Source organism: Eurosta solidaginis, chromosome 4 (assembly GCF_040869045.1).
Source record: "Eurosta solidaginis isolate ZX-2024a chromosome 4, ASM4086904v1, whole genome shotgun sequence".
Classification (NCBI taxonomy): Eukaryota; Metazoa; Arthropoda; class Insecta; order Diptera; family Tephritidae; genus Eurosta; species Eurosta solidaginis.
In genome coordinates this window covers 144,908,908-144,924,431 of record NC_090322.1, presented here as the reverse complement: position 1 = coordinate 144,924,431, position 15,524 = coordinate 144,908,908, and positions in this window count along the sequence as shown.

Here is a 15,524-nt window from a genome sequence, read left to right as displayed (position 1 = left end):
AGACATACTCTTCCACGTTAATTCCTTCTGCTTCCATTGCCTCTCGTAGTCGTGCCTGAAGTTCAAGTTTAATGACGGTTGTATTCAATCCACGGCTCTCCAACTCCTTTTCCAGTTCCTGGATCTTCAATTCACTGAACTTTGCCAATTCCTTGTTGTCCTCTGGAATTTATTCAACAATTCCTCTTCTGACACCAATTGTAACAAATTTACTGCAAATCTTCTTATTTGCCGTTTTGCTAAGTTCGTATCACTAAACTGTTGAATAAATAGCTCCAATATTGAATAATGTTACGGTCTGCTGCTGCGGTCTACGGCCATGATCCCCTTGGGAGCGTGTTCACGCGAACACACCTAGCGATGTGGTGAAAGTGGCGATAAAAAGAAAAAGATCGAAAAAGAAGGGAACAGACTGCGCGGCCATCAAGAGAAAAAAAAAAAAACCAGCACGTTTTCTTGTTCGAAAAAAAAAAAAGAAAAAGAGGTTGGAAAGGATGATCTAAGTGTCCAGAAATTAATTTTTATCACTGCTAAAACAAAAAGGAACAAAAATTATGGAATTACCAACATTTGCTTAGACGAGTTGCCGGAAAAAAAAAAAAATTGAGCTGAGTTGGTTAACTGTGGGGGAGTTGTGCTCTTAAATTTTCCAATTAAGGGCAAGCGTACTTCCAATTGAATTTTAAAGCCGATACGCATTGTGCACATGAAAAGGATCTTATACTACTTTTCGAACCTAAAACTGCATTAATTTTCTGCAAGTCACATTTGATATCATCAAAATCGCAATTCCAGACGCGTCTGGAAGAAATGCAGCGACAATCAGCTCCGCAGTTACAACTGAACCGAGTTAAAAGCACCGTAGAATCAAAAGACTTCTCAAAGGCAGTGTAACTAATCCCCCACTAATAACCAACATTTGTTCACCGTACACAAAATCTTACCTGCATTCCAAAGTGGGTAATTCACTTACATTTGCCATTCTGACTGCTTTACTACTAGCCGCAATTTCACTTTTTCGTATGGCAACCTACAACGGCCACATATTATCGTGACGTGGTCTGTGCTGACTGCATGGTGATTTTCCTTTCTTATTGTCTCCACGATACCACTCGATGTCACAAATTGAGGACGGACAATTGCCGAGTCCAGAATTGGTCAATTAGGGATTAAGCGAACAAATTGGGAAATACCCTAAAGCGCATTCGTGTATGTATGAAGGTACACCAAAACCACCACAAACTCCATACGCAGTAGCATATGATACAACGCCAACAACAACAACAGCCAGGCCGCCAGCTATAAGCCTGCGGAATGCCACATACAATAACCACAACGTTAAAACAATGGGTGAGTTCGTTCCGTACTACGGACCATTATAATCTGCCAAAACCGAATTCGACAGTAGGATACTTTGGAAACCACTTATAAGAAGATTTAGTATTTAAAATTATAGAAAGTATTATACTAACTAGATTGTAGTAATTAACACACATACATTTACATTTTCATATACCCATAAGCATAGCCATTTAAAGATAAATTGAATGCATTTCAATAGCATTAGGAATGAGCTGCTTTAGACAAGCGCTTTGAGAAGGCCGTACGCCCATTAATTTTTGTATTGCTTAATTGAATAATTGGAATACATATCATAGAATACTATTTTATAAATGATTTGGCATATAATTATCTTATTTTGGCTATTCAATTCGGGGTGATTCAAATGTGACTCAGGAACGTAGCAAAACCAATCTTGTTACCACGTTCAATGAGTCCCAGGTGAACGTATAGAAGAAAAAAAAAAAAAACATAACTTAAGTTACGAATCAAATAGCAGTAAATTGATACATAAAGGTCAAAAGCGTGTATAAGTACGCCCTTTTGTTTGAGTGAAGTTGGAAGCATAATCAATAATTGAAAAAATGAGAAAAGGGTATTAGAAAAAAAAACAGGAGGAACACTTTTTTTCCAAATTTTTTCCACTTCCTAAAGTCCGGTTCTTTTGGATATACGCTCACTTAGAACTCACAAATATCTATAACGACACGCTCGTACCCAGACAGCGTCATCAAAGTTGTATAAAGAAATGAGTCACATGTGACTTATGAACTCATTCCACTACGCTATTATGAGTCACATATGGTTCATCGAACAGGGAAGTTGCCAATAAACTTCCATGAATACTTTTTTTTGACTTCTAGTTTTCCTTCAACTAACCCGAAGTAAACTAAATTAGGATAAAATAAAATACAATGAAATAAACTAAATTAAGATAAAATAACCTCAAATGAAATAAACTAAATTAAGATAAAATAAAATAAAATGAAACAAACTAACTTAAGATAAAATAAAATAAGATGAGATAAACTAAAATAATTAACACGGAAATAAAACCGGGGAAGAAAATATATCAAATTTTTTCAACGCCTAGTAACTTTGAATTTCGAAACATTCCAAGACGTGTGAAATATATTAAAAGGATTCCGTACGGATACTAAAATTTCCGAATGGGTTTAATGATACAATTTTTAAGCTTATTGTATGCATCTGCAAGTTGAAGAATAGATAAAGAGAGATAATTTTAGTTCTGCATTTCATCAAAAAGAACCTACTGTAGTGAACGTGGAAGTACCCGCAAAAATTGTTAACAAATTTTAAAAGTTATTTAATTTCTTCTATTTACCTATATAAATTCTAAGTTATTACATAAGGAAAGCTATGTAAAAGAAAATGTCCACAACGATTTCGAAAAGAAAAAAAATTGAAAACTTGAGAACTGCTTTAGAACCTTGAACATTTTGGAATTTTCAATAGATTTCTGTCTATACCGTTTTACACGGATAAATAAAGCCCAATAACGTTACGGAGAATTAGAAGCAAAATTTTGGAATTTCTTTCGAAAACATTTTTTTTTCTGTTATTTTTAAAAGCTTTCAATATACCGCTAATTAAACTGGTTGTTAAAATTAGCGAAATAAAAAAGGGGGAAAAGTTCGTTGGTCTTAACCTCAGAGATTTATCTAGTATGTATTAAATATAAATATAGTCTAAGTTTCACAGGAATGAATTGTCAATAAAAACATTGTAGTAATGGGAATGCTGGCGTTCTTTTTTACTTAGAAGGCACGTAGGGTATACAGGTAAGGGGCCACCGAAATTTAGGTGCGTCGGGGGCCATGGTTATTTGAGGGTGGGACTAAGCACCGGGCGTCGCAACAACACCCGCGGCGCCCCTCTGTATATTCGGCCCTTTTTGTTTATTTCCCTCCTTTTATTTAACTTTTTCAGCGGTTTTTTTTTGAATTTGATTTTCAGCGTTAGTAACCGGCCATGTCCGGTTCGGTAGTATTTTTTTTGCGTCAGTTTTTTTTGAATTTGAATTTAAATTTTTGAATGTCAACGGTCTGTCCGTGACATCCGGTTCGGCCGGATGTTGTGTGATTTTGAATTTTTAAGCGTTTTGAGTCGGTCTCTGCGCTTCTGTCGGTTTTTTTTGAATTTGACAGCTGCTCGTTTTGATAGGCATGATAGGAACTTTTTTCTGCTTATGGCGCAGGAACAGTAAGGTTGGCAAGGACCCGCCCCAGCCGACAATGACTAGCCACTGTGCACCAACACATCATGCCGACCGCCTTCCTTACTGCTCCACTGTACATGCGTTTCCATAACAGATGGCGCCCAACGGGATTTGGTGCCCGAGGCGCTGTCGCGCTGGTCATTCCGGGTCAACTTGTGAAGTTGACCATCCCACCAGTCCGAGGTGAGCAGCCGCAGGAGCAGCCACCTGCGTTGCGGTGGGATGGTTAGATGGATCAAGTTGTCCGGAGTGATCATCGTGGACAGTTGCTGAGGGCGCCATAACAGATGGCGCCCAACGTGGCGCCTGAGGCGCTGGCCGCGAGGGTCAGTCGGGTCAACCCGTGAAGTTGACCATCCCACCAGTCCGAGTGAGCAGCCACAGTAGCTGCCACCTCCGTTGCGGTGGGATGGTTGGACGGATCAGGTTGTCCGGGCTGGTCATCGGGGGCAGTGGCCAACGGTTCCACGTGACTGAACGTCAAGTTATCCGGTTTTTGTTTTCACCCGATGAGGCAGTGCTGCACGCACTTGATTTTTTTTTTGTAATTGGGATTTTAGTTACCGGAAGTTGTCCGTTAGTCGGTTTGGTAATAATATGTCCGCTAATTGGGTTTCAATTTTTTTTGTAATGTTAAATTTTTTTCTTTTATCTGCCGAATTTGTGTTGTCCGGTGTGAGAGTGGGTGTGTGTATTATGAGGACCCCAGCTCATCCCACGTCTCAGGTGGTACCATAGAATACCACCTGGATTGTGACGGGTTGAGCTGGGATTCAAAGTGACACCCTTCCCTGTCCCACCAGTCTGGGGAGTGGCCCTTGAAGCCGCTCCACCCATAGCGGCGGAGGCAGGAGGGGTGTCCAGGGTGAATGGACGGGAGGCCTCAGCACCCCCAGCCAGTCCCACTAGCGCGTCCCCAGAGACCGCCTCTGCGTTGCGGCTGGGTGTGTTGGGACTAACCTGTGTGTGTAGGACATTGACCCTAGTGGCCCCAACCAGTCCCAGAGGCAGGTCCTTAAGACCCCCTTATGCGTTGCGGTTGGGAGCACTAGGGACAAGAATGAATGAGTTTGTGTTTTTTTTTAATTTTTTTTTGGAGCCCGAGTGCCTTCGGGGAATGGGATGTCAGTATTCCCATTGACTACACCTTTTTTTTGTTTTGGCCTTCTGTGGGGGCGATAACCACTAGCCTTTCGGAGTTTGGACGAGTTCTCCATATCAAAATGTCTATACTCTTTTTTTTGTCTTGCCTTTTGTGGGGGCGATAACCACTAAAACCTTTCGGAGTTTGGACGAGTTCTCCAGATCAAAATGTCTACACCTTTTTTTTTGTTTTGCATTCCGGTGGGAGCTATAAACTCCAGGAATCATCTTTCGGAGTTTTGACGAGTTCTCCATAACAAATGTCTAATTGCCGCAAAGCCCGTATAACTAGGAAACAGAAATTATTCCCAACTTGACTTAATTTTTTTTTTGATAGACCTATGTTGCCCGGCTAGCTTCGTAGTAGGACTTTGAGACTCTTATCTCAGGGGTGAGTCGTGCCCCACGTTGCTTGTCGTCGGAGATCCCTGGCAGTAGCTTCCCACAGAGGATCCGGTTTCCTGTTCGCTTCATCGTCAGGTCTTCAAAGCGAAGCAGGTTTGTTACGGTCTGCTGCTGCGGTCTACGGCCATGATCCCCTTGGGAGCGTGTTCACGCGAACACACCTAGCGATGTGGTGAAAGTGGCGATAAAAAGAAAAAGATCGAAAAAGAAGGGAACAGACTGCGCGGCCATCAGGAGAAAAAAAAAAAAAACCAGCACGTTTTCTTGTTCGAAAAAAAAAAAGGAAAAGAGGTTGGAAAGGATGATCTAAGTGTCCAGAAATTAATTTTTATCACTGCTAAAACAAAAAGGAACAAAAATTATGGAATTACCAACATTTGCTTAGACGAGTTGCCGGAAAAAAAAAAAATTGAGCTGAGTTGGTTAACTGTGGGGGAGTTGTGCTCTTAAATTTTCCAATTAAGGGCAAGCGTACTTCCAATTGAATTTTAAAGCCGATACGCATTGTGCACATGAAAAGGATCTTATACTACTTTTCGAACCTAAAACTGCATTAATTTTCTGCAAGTCACATTTGATATCATCAAAATCGCAATTCCAGACGCGTCTGGAAGAAATGCAGCGACAATCAGCTCCGCAGTTACAACTGAACCGAGTTAAAAGCACCGTAGAATCAAAAGACTTCTCAAAGGCAGTGTAACTAATCCCCCACTAATAACCAACATTTGTTCACCGTACACAAAATCTTACCTGCATTCCAAAGTGGGTAATTCACTTACATTTGCCATTCTGACTGCTTTACTACTAGCCGCAATTTCACTTTTTCGTATGGCAACCTACAACGGCCACATATTATCGTGACGTGGTCTGTGCTGACTGCATGGTGATTTTCCTTTCTTATTGTCTCCACGATACCACTCGATGTCACAAATTGAGGACGGACAATTGCCGAGTCCAGAATTGGTCAATTAGGGATTAAGCGAACAAATTGGGAAATACCCTAAAGCGCATTCGTGTATGTATGAAGGTACACCAAAACCACCACAAACTCCATACGCAGTAGCATATGATACAACGCCAACAACAACAACAGCCAGGCCGCCAGCTATAAGCCTGCGGAATGCCACATACAATAACCACAACGTTAAAACAATGGGTGAGTTCGTTCCGTACTACGGACCATTATAATCTGCCAAAACCGAATTCGACAGTAGGATACTTTGGAAACCACTTATAAGAAGATTTAGTATTTAAAATTATAGAAAGTATTATACTAACTAGATTGTAGTAATTAACACACATACATTTACATTTTCATATACCCATAAGCATAGCCATTTAAAGATAAATTGAATGCATTTCAATAGCATTAGGAATGAGCTGCTTTAGACAAGCGCTTTGAGAAGGCCGTACGCCCATTAATTTTTGTATTGCTTAATTGAATAATTGGAATACATATCATAGAATACTATTTTATAAATGATTTGGCATATAATTATCTTATTTTGGCTATTCAATTCGGGGTGATTCAAATGTGACTCAGGAACGTAGCAAAACCAATCTTGTTACCACGTTCAATGAGTCCCAGGTGAACATATAGAAGAAAAAAAAAAAACATAACTTAAGTTACGAATCAAATAGCAGTAAATTGATACATAAAGGTCAAAAGCGTGTATAAGTACGCCCTTTTGTTTGAGTGAAGTTGGAAGCATAATCAATAATTGAAAAAATGAGAAAAGGGTATTAGAAAAAAAACAGGAGGAACACTTTTTTTCCAAATTTTTTTCCACTTCCTAAAGTCCGGTTCTTTTGGATATACGCTCACTTAGAACTCACAAATATCTATAACGACACGCTCGTACCCAGACAGCGTCATCAAAGTTGTATAAAGAAATGAGTCACATGTGACTTATGAACTCATTCCACTACGCTATTATGAGTCACATATGGTTCATCGAACAGGGAAGTTGCCAATAAACTTCCATGAATACTTTTTTTTGACTTCTAGTTTTCCTTCAACTAACCCGAAGTAAACTAAATTAGGATAAAATAAAATACAATGAAATAAACTAAATTAAGATAAAATAACCTCAAATGAAATAAACTAAATTAAGATAAAATAAAATAAAATGAAACAAACTAACTTAAGATAAAATAAAATAAGATGAGATAAACTAAAATAATTAACACGGAAATAAAACCGGGGAAGAAAATATATCAAATTTTTTCAACGCCTAGTAACTTTGAATTTCGAAACATTCCAAGACGTGTGAAATATATTAAAAGGATTCCGTACGGATACTAAAATTTCCGAATGGGTTTAATGATACAATTTTTAAGCTTATTGTATGCATCTGCAAGTTGAAGAATAGATAAAGAGAGATAATTTTAGTTCTGCATTTCATCAAAAAGAACCTACTGTAGTGAACGTGGAAGTACCCGCAAAAATTGTTAACAAATTTTAAAAGTTATTTAATTTCTTCTATTTACCTATATAAATTCTAAGTTATTACATAAGGAAAGCTATGTAAAAGAAAATGTCCACAACGATTTCGAAAAGAAAAAAAATTGAAAACTTGAGAACTGCTTTAGAACCTTGAACATTTTGGAATTTTCAATAGATTTCTGTCTATACCGTTTTACACGGATAAATAAAGCCCAATAACGTTACGGAGAATTAGAAGCAAAATTTTGGAATTTCTTTCGAAAACATTTTTTTTTCTGTTATTTTTAAAAGCTTTCAATATACCGCTAATTAAACTGGTTGTTAAAATTAGCGAAATAAAAAAGGGGGAAAAGTTCGTTGGTCTTAACCTCAGAGATTTATCTAGTATGTATTAAATATAAATATAGTCTAAGTTTCACAGGAATGAATTGTCAATAAAAACATTGTAGTAATGGGAATGCTGGCGTTCTTTTTTACTTAGAAGGCACGTAGGGTATACAGGTAAGGGGCCACCGAAATTTAGGTGCGTCGGTGGCCATGGTTATTTGAGGGTGGGACTAAGCACCGGGCGTCGCAACAACACCCGCGGCGCCCCTCTGTATATTCGGCCCTTTTTGTTTATTTCCCTCCTTTTATTTAACTTTTTCAGCGGTTTTTTTTTGAATTTGATTTTCAGCGTTAGTAACCGGCCATGTCCGGTTCGGTAGTATTTTTTTTGCGTCAGTTTTTTTTGAATTTGAATTTAAATTTTTGAATGTCAACGGTCTGTCCGTGACATCCGGTTCGGCCGGATGTTGTGTGATTTTGAATTTTTAAGCGTTTTGAGTCGGTCTCTGCGCTTCTGTCGGTTTTTTTTGAATTTGACAGCTGCTCGTTTTGATAGGCATGATAGGAACTTTTTTCTGCTTATGGCGCAGGAACAGTAAGGTTGGCAAGGACCCGCCCCAGCCGACAATGACTAGCCACTGTGCACCAACACATCATGCCGACCGCCTTCCTTACTGCTCCACTGTACATGCGTTTCCATAACAGATGGCGCCCAACGGGATTTGGTGCCCGAGGCGCTGTCGCGCTGGTCATTCCGGGTCAACTTGTGAAGTTGACCATCCCACCAGTCCGAGGTGAGCAGCCGCAGGAGCAGCCACCTGCGTTGCGGTGGGATGGTTAGATGGATCAAGTTGTCCGGAGTGATCATCGTGGACAGTTGCTGAGGGCGCCATAACAGATGGCGCCCAACGTGGCGCCTGAGGCGCTGGCCGCGAGGGTCAGTCGGGTCAACCCGTGAAGTTGACCATCCCACCAGTCCGAGTGAGCAGCCACAGTAGCTGCCACCTCCGTTGCGGTGGGATGGTTGGACGGATCAGGTTGTCCGGGCTGGTCATCGGGGGCAGTGGCCAACGGTTCCACGTGACTGAACGTCAAGTTATCCGGTTTTTGTTTTCACCCGATGAGGCAGTGCTGCACGCACTTGATTTTTTTTTTGTAATTGGGATTTTAGTTACCGGAAGTTGTCCGTTAGTCGGTTTGGTAATAATATGTCCGCTAATTGGGTTTCAATTTTTTTTGTAATGTTAAATTTTTTTCTTTTATCTGCCGAATTTGTGTTGTCCGGTGTGAGAGTGGGTGTGTGTATTATGAGGACCCCAGCTCATCCCACGTCTCAGGTGGTACCATAGAATACCACCTGGATTGTGACGGGTTGAGCTGGGATTCAAAGTGACACCCTTCCCTGTCCCACCAGTCTGGGGAGTGGCCCTTGAAGCCGCTCCACCCATAGCGGCGGAGGCAGGAGGGGTGTCCAGGGTGAATGGACGGGAGGCCTCAGCACCCCCAGCCAGTCCCACTAGCGCGTCCCCAGAGACCGCCTCTGCGTTGCGGCTGGGTGTGTTGGGACTAACCTGTGTGTGTAGGACATTGACCCTAGTGGCCCCAACCAGTCCCAGAGGCAGGTCCTTAAGACCCCCTTATGCGTTGCGGTTGGGAGCACTAGGGACAAGAATGAATGAGTTTGTGTTTTTTTTTAATTTTTTTTTGGAGCCCGAGTGCCTTCGGGGAATGGGATGTCAGTATTCCCATTGACTACACCTTTTTTTTGTTTTGGCCTTCTGTGGGGGCGATAACCACTAGCCTTTCGGAGTTTGGACGAGTTCTCCATATCAAAATGTCTATACTCTTTTTTTTGTCTTGCCTTTTGTGGGGGCGATAACCACTAAAACCTTTCGGAGTTTGGACGAGTTCTCCAGATCAAAATGTCTACACCTTTTTTTTTGTTTTGCATTCCGGTGGGAGCTATAAACTCCAGGAATCATCTTTCGGAGTTTTGACGAGTTCTCCATAACAAATGTCTAATTGCCGCAAAGCCCGTATAACTAGGAAACAGAAATTATTCCCAACTTGACTTAATTTTTTTTTTGATAGACCTATGTTGCCCGGCTAGCTTCGTAGTAGGACTTTGAGACTCTTATCTCAGGGGTGAGTCGTGCCCCACGTTGCTTGTCGTCGGAGATCCCTGGCAGTAGCTTCCCACAGAGGATCCGGTTTCCTGTTCGCTTCATCGTCAGGTCTTCAAAGCGAAGCAGGTTTGTTACGGTCTGCTGCTGCGGTCTACGGCCATGATCCCCTTGGGAGCGTGTTCACGCGAACACACCTAGCGATGTGGTGAAAGTGGCGATAAAAAGAAAAAGATCGAAAAAGAAGGGAACAGACTGCGCGGCCATCAGGAGAAAAAAAAAAAAAACCAGCACGTTTTCTTGTTCGAAAAAAAAAAAGGAAAAGAGGTTGGAAAGGATGATCTAAGTGTCCAGAAATTAATTTTTATCACTGCTAAAACAAAAAGGAACAAAAATTATGGAATTACCAACATTTGCTTAGACGAGTTGCCGGAAAAAAAAAAAATTGAGCTGAGTTGGTTAACTGTGGGGGAGTTGTGCTCTTAAATTTTCCAATTAAGGGCAAGCGTACTTCCAATTGAATTTTAAAGCCGATACGCATTGTGCACATGAAAAGGATCTTATACTACTTTTCGAACCTAAAACTGCATTAATTTTCTGCAAGTCACATTTGATATCATCAAAATCGCAATTCCAGACGCGTCTGGAAGAAATGCAGCGACAATCAGCTCCGCAGTTACAACTGAACCGAGTTAAAAGCACCGTAGAATCAAAAGACTTCTCAAAGGCAGTGTAACTAATCCCCCACTAATAACCAACATTTGTTCACCGTACACAAAATCTTACCTGCATTCCAAAGTGGGTAATTCACTTACATTTGCCATTCTGACTGCTTTACTACTAGCCGCAATTTCACTTTTTCGTATGGCAACCTACAACGGCCACATATTATCGTGACGTGGTCTGTGCTGACTGCATGGTGATTTTCCTTTCTTATTGTCTCCACGATACCACTCGATGTCACAAATTGAGGACGGACAATTGCCGAGTCCAGAATTGGTCAATTAGGGATTAAGCGAACAAATTGGGAAATACCCTAAAGCGCATTCGTGTATGTATGAAGGTACACCAAAACCACCACAAACTCCATACGCAGTAGCATATGATACAACGCCAACAACAACAACAGCCAGGCCGCCAGCTATAAGCCTGCGGAATGCCACATACAATAACCACAACGTTAAAACAATGGGTGAGTTCGTTCCGTACTACGGACCATTATAATCTGCCAAAACCGAATTCGACAGTAGGATACTTTGGAAACCACTTATAAGAAGATTTAGTATTTAAAATTATAGAAAGTATTATACTAACTAGATTGTAGTAATTAACACACATACATTTACATTTTCATATACCCATAAGCATAGCCATTTAAAGATAAATTGAATGCATTTCAATAGCATTAGGAATGAGCTGCTTTAGACAAGCGCTTTGAGAAGGCCGTACGCCCATTAATTTTTGTATTGCTTAATTGAATAATTGGAATACATATCATAGAATACTATTTTATAAATGATTTGGCATATAATTATCTTATTTTGGCTATTCAATTCGGGGTGATTCAAATGTGACTCAGGAACGTAGCAAAACCAATCTTGTTACCACGTTCAATGAGTCCCAGGTGAACGTATAGAAGAAAAAAAAAAAAAACATAACTTAAGTTACGAATCAAATAGCAGTAAATTGATACATAAAGGTCAAAAGCGTGTATAAGTACGCCCTTTTGTTTGAGTGAAGTTGGAAGCATAATCAATAATTGAAAAAATGAGAAAAGGGTATTAGAAAAAAAAACAGGAGGAACACTTTTTTTCCAAATTTTTTCCACTTCCTAAAGTCCGGTTCTTTTGGATATACGCTCACTTAGAACTCACAAATATCTATAACGACACGCTCGTACCCAGACAGCGTCATCAAAGTTGTATAAAGAAATGAGTCACATGTGACTTATGAACTCATTCCACTACGCTATTATGAGTCACATATGGTTCATCGAACAGGGAAGTTGCCAATAAACTTCCATGAATACTTTTTTTTGACTTCTAGTTTTCCTTCAACTAACCCGAAGTAAACTAAATTAGGATAAAATAAAATACAATGAAATAAACTAAATTAAGATAAAATAACCTCAAATGAAATAAACTAAATTAAGATAAAATAAAATAAAATGAAACAAACTAACTTAAGATAAAATAAAATAAGATGAGATAAACTAAAATAATTAACACGGAAATAAAACCGGGGAAGAAAATATATCAAATTTTTTCAACGCCTAGTAACTTTGAATTTCGAAACATTCCAAGACGTGTGAAATATATTAAAAGGATTCCGTACGGATACTAAAATTTCCGAATGGGTTTAATGATACAATTTTTAAGCTTATTGTATGCATCTGCAAGTTGAAGAATAGATAAAGAGAGATAATTTTAGTTCTGCATTTCATCAAAAAGAACCTACTGTAGTGAACGTGGAAGTACCCGCAAAAATTGTTAACAAATTTTAAAAGTTATTTAATTTCTTCTATTTACCTATATAAATTCTAAGTTATTACATAAGGAAAGCTATGTAAAAGAAAATGTCCACAACGATTTCGAAAAGAAAAAAAATTGAAAACTTGAGAACTGCTTTAGAACCTTGAACATTTTGGAATTTTCAATAGATTTCTGTCTATACCGTTTTACACGGATAAATAAAGCCCAATAACGTTACGGAGAATTAGAAGCAAAATTTTGGAATTTCTTTCGAAAACATTTTTTTTTCTGTTATTTTTAAAAGCTTTCAATATACCGCTAATTAAACTGGTTGTTAAAATTAGCGAAATAAAAAAGGGGGAAAAGTTCGTTGGTCTTAACCTCAGAGATTTATCTAGTATGTATTAAATATAAATATAGTCTAAGTTTCACAGGAATGAATTGTCAATAAAAACATTGTAGTAATGGGAATGCTGGCGTTCTTTTTTACTTAGAAGGCACGTAGGGTATACAGGTAAGGGGCCACCGAAATTTAGGTGCGTCGGGGGCCATGGTTATTTGAGGGTGGGACTAAGCACCGGGCGTCGCAACAACACCCGCGGCGCCCCTCTGTATATTCGGCCCTTTTTGTTTATTTCCCTCCTTTTATTTAACTTTTTCAGCGGTTTTTTTTTGAATTTGATTTTCAGCGTTAGTAACCGGCCATGTCCGGTTCGGTAGTATTTTTTTTGCGTCAGTTTTTTTTGAATTTGAATTTAAATTTTTGAATGTCAACGGTCTGTCCGTGACATCCGGTTCGGCCGGATGTTGTGTGATTTTGAATTTTTAAGCGTTTTGAGTCGGTCTCTGCGCTTCTGTCGGTTTTTTTTGAATTTGACAGCTGCTCGTTTTGATAGGCATGATAGGAACTTTTTTCTGCTTATGGCGCAGGAACAGTAAGGTTGGCAAGGACCCGCCCCAGCCGACAATGACTAGCCACTGTGCACCAACACATCATGCCGACCGCCTTCCTTACTGCTCCACTGTACATGCGTTTCCATAACAATAATGGAAAAATGGCCTTTATTAAAGTACTTCACAATAACACTTATTCTTTGCAGCTAGCTGGCTTAGCAACCAAACTGACTGATAGTTTAAATGAAACTGATCTATTGCCCGACAGATAGCGTGCTTAACTGAAACTGCTTGTAGCGCCTCTACCGCTGGTGCTTTTATACTCTGTGATTTCCTCGTGGCATCTCTATGCGCTTCCAGATTTTACTTAGTCGCCGCCATATAATTATAACTACAGATGCACGTATATAGCTTCTCAGATGCTTGTATTTGTGAGCTACACTTCCACAATTACAATTGCATACTTTTGGGACCCAACAAACACTGAAAACAAAAATCTCAAATGTTTGAGAAAAACATTGATTCTCAGTTTGATATTCAACATTATTTATCATTTGAAACAACATATTTTCTCGACTTTTTCTCAAACGTCGATCTTCAACTTGAGAATAATTTGAGACATACGTGACAATTTTTTTTCTCTCAACTGTTTGAGAAAACATTAATTCTCAGTTTGATATTCAGCATTATTAATCATTCGAAACTAAATATTCTCCCAACTTTTTCTCAAACGTTGTTTTTCAACTTGAGAATGGTTTTAGATATGCTTTCATTTCATTCCATTCCTGAAATGTCAACATAGCAAAGATATCGAAATCTATCGAATCGGTGGATATTCGTCGATCTCTAATTTGCATAGTTTAGCTGGAAATGTAAACAAGCTATTTTATTGAGTGAAGTTGGACATAAAGTGAAAAAATAAGGAAGTATATATACATTTTGATAATATTAAGTGATATTTTACTACATTATGCATAAATCTAAACGAGTTAAAAGTGAAGTGAGGCAAATAATAAATTTGCTTACCGAAAGTGGCACAACAGTAGCACCGGGAATAATAGAAAGTTCAGGAGTAGGCGCCACCTTAGGCGAAGGCCCTTCTATTTCCAATAGTGTTATTTATGATCGAAGTGATTCAGAAAGTGTGGATTGCGACTATTCGGAATCTGACATTGATGCAGAAAGTGAAATGGGAAGTGTTATTCGAGAAGAGCTTGCTGTATGGGCCGTCCATTTTAATATTTCCACTGATGCAACTAATGGTTTGTTAAGAATACTTCGGAAATATATTACTGGCATTCCTAAAGATGGCAGGACATTGAAATGTACTCCGAACGTACCGCCAGTGGAAAAAATGGGGTCAGGAGAATATTTCCACTACGGTGTTGAAGATTCCCTTACAGATTTTTTAATGAGAAAATCGTTCATATCTTCTGAAATCCACCTCAACATAAATATTGACGGTCTTCCACTAGCAAAATGTTCCAATTTGCAGGCATGGCCCATTTTAATAAACGTGAATGGGGACCCGGTTGTTATGGTCGTAGGTGCTGAAAGAGTAGGACGCAGAAAGGGGATAGTAAAGGCCATAGAATGATTTTTCACCATGAAATGAATAGTAGTAGTAGAACAGACTCAGATTTCCGCCTAAGGTCTGATATAAATCATCACAGAATAATAGAACAAACCGCCATTGAGAAATTGCCAATTGATGTTGTAAAATCCTTCCCATATGACTACATGCATGTGGTATGCCTTGGTGTGATGAAAACTTTGCTTGTAGGTTGGGTTAAACAAAGAAATTAGCAGTATTCATTAAAATCTGCACAGATTGATGCATTAAATTCTAAAATATTATTTTTTAGTAATAAGGTACCTAGAGAGTTCGCTCGACGTCCACGTACCTTAAAGGAAATTGAAAGATTTGAGGCCACAGAATTGAGGCAATTTCTATTATGTACTGGAGTTTTTTTACTTGCCGATATCTTAGACGCCGAACGGTACCACCATTTCTTGTTACTTAGTTTGGGTATTCGAATTTTACTTGATAAAAAATCATGTTCGGAAAATAATGAATGTGCGAAAATTCTTTTAAATGAATTCGTTAAAAATGTCTCTAGGCTTTATGATGATTC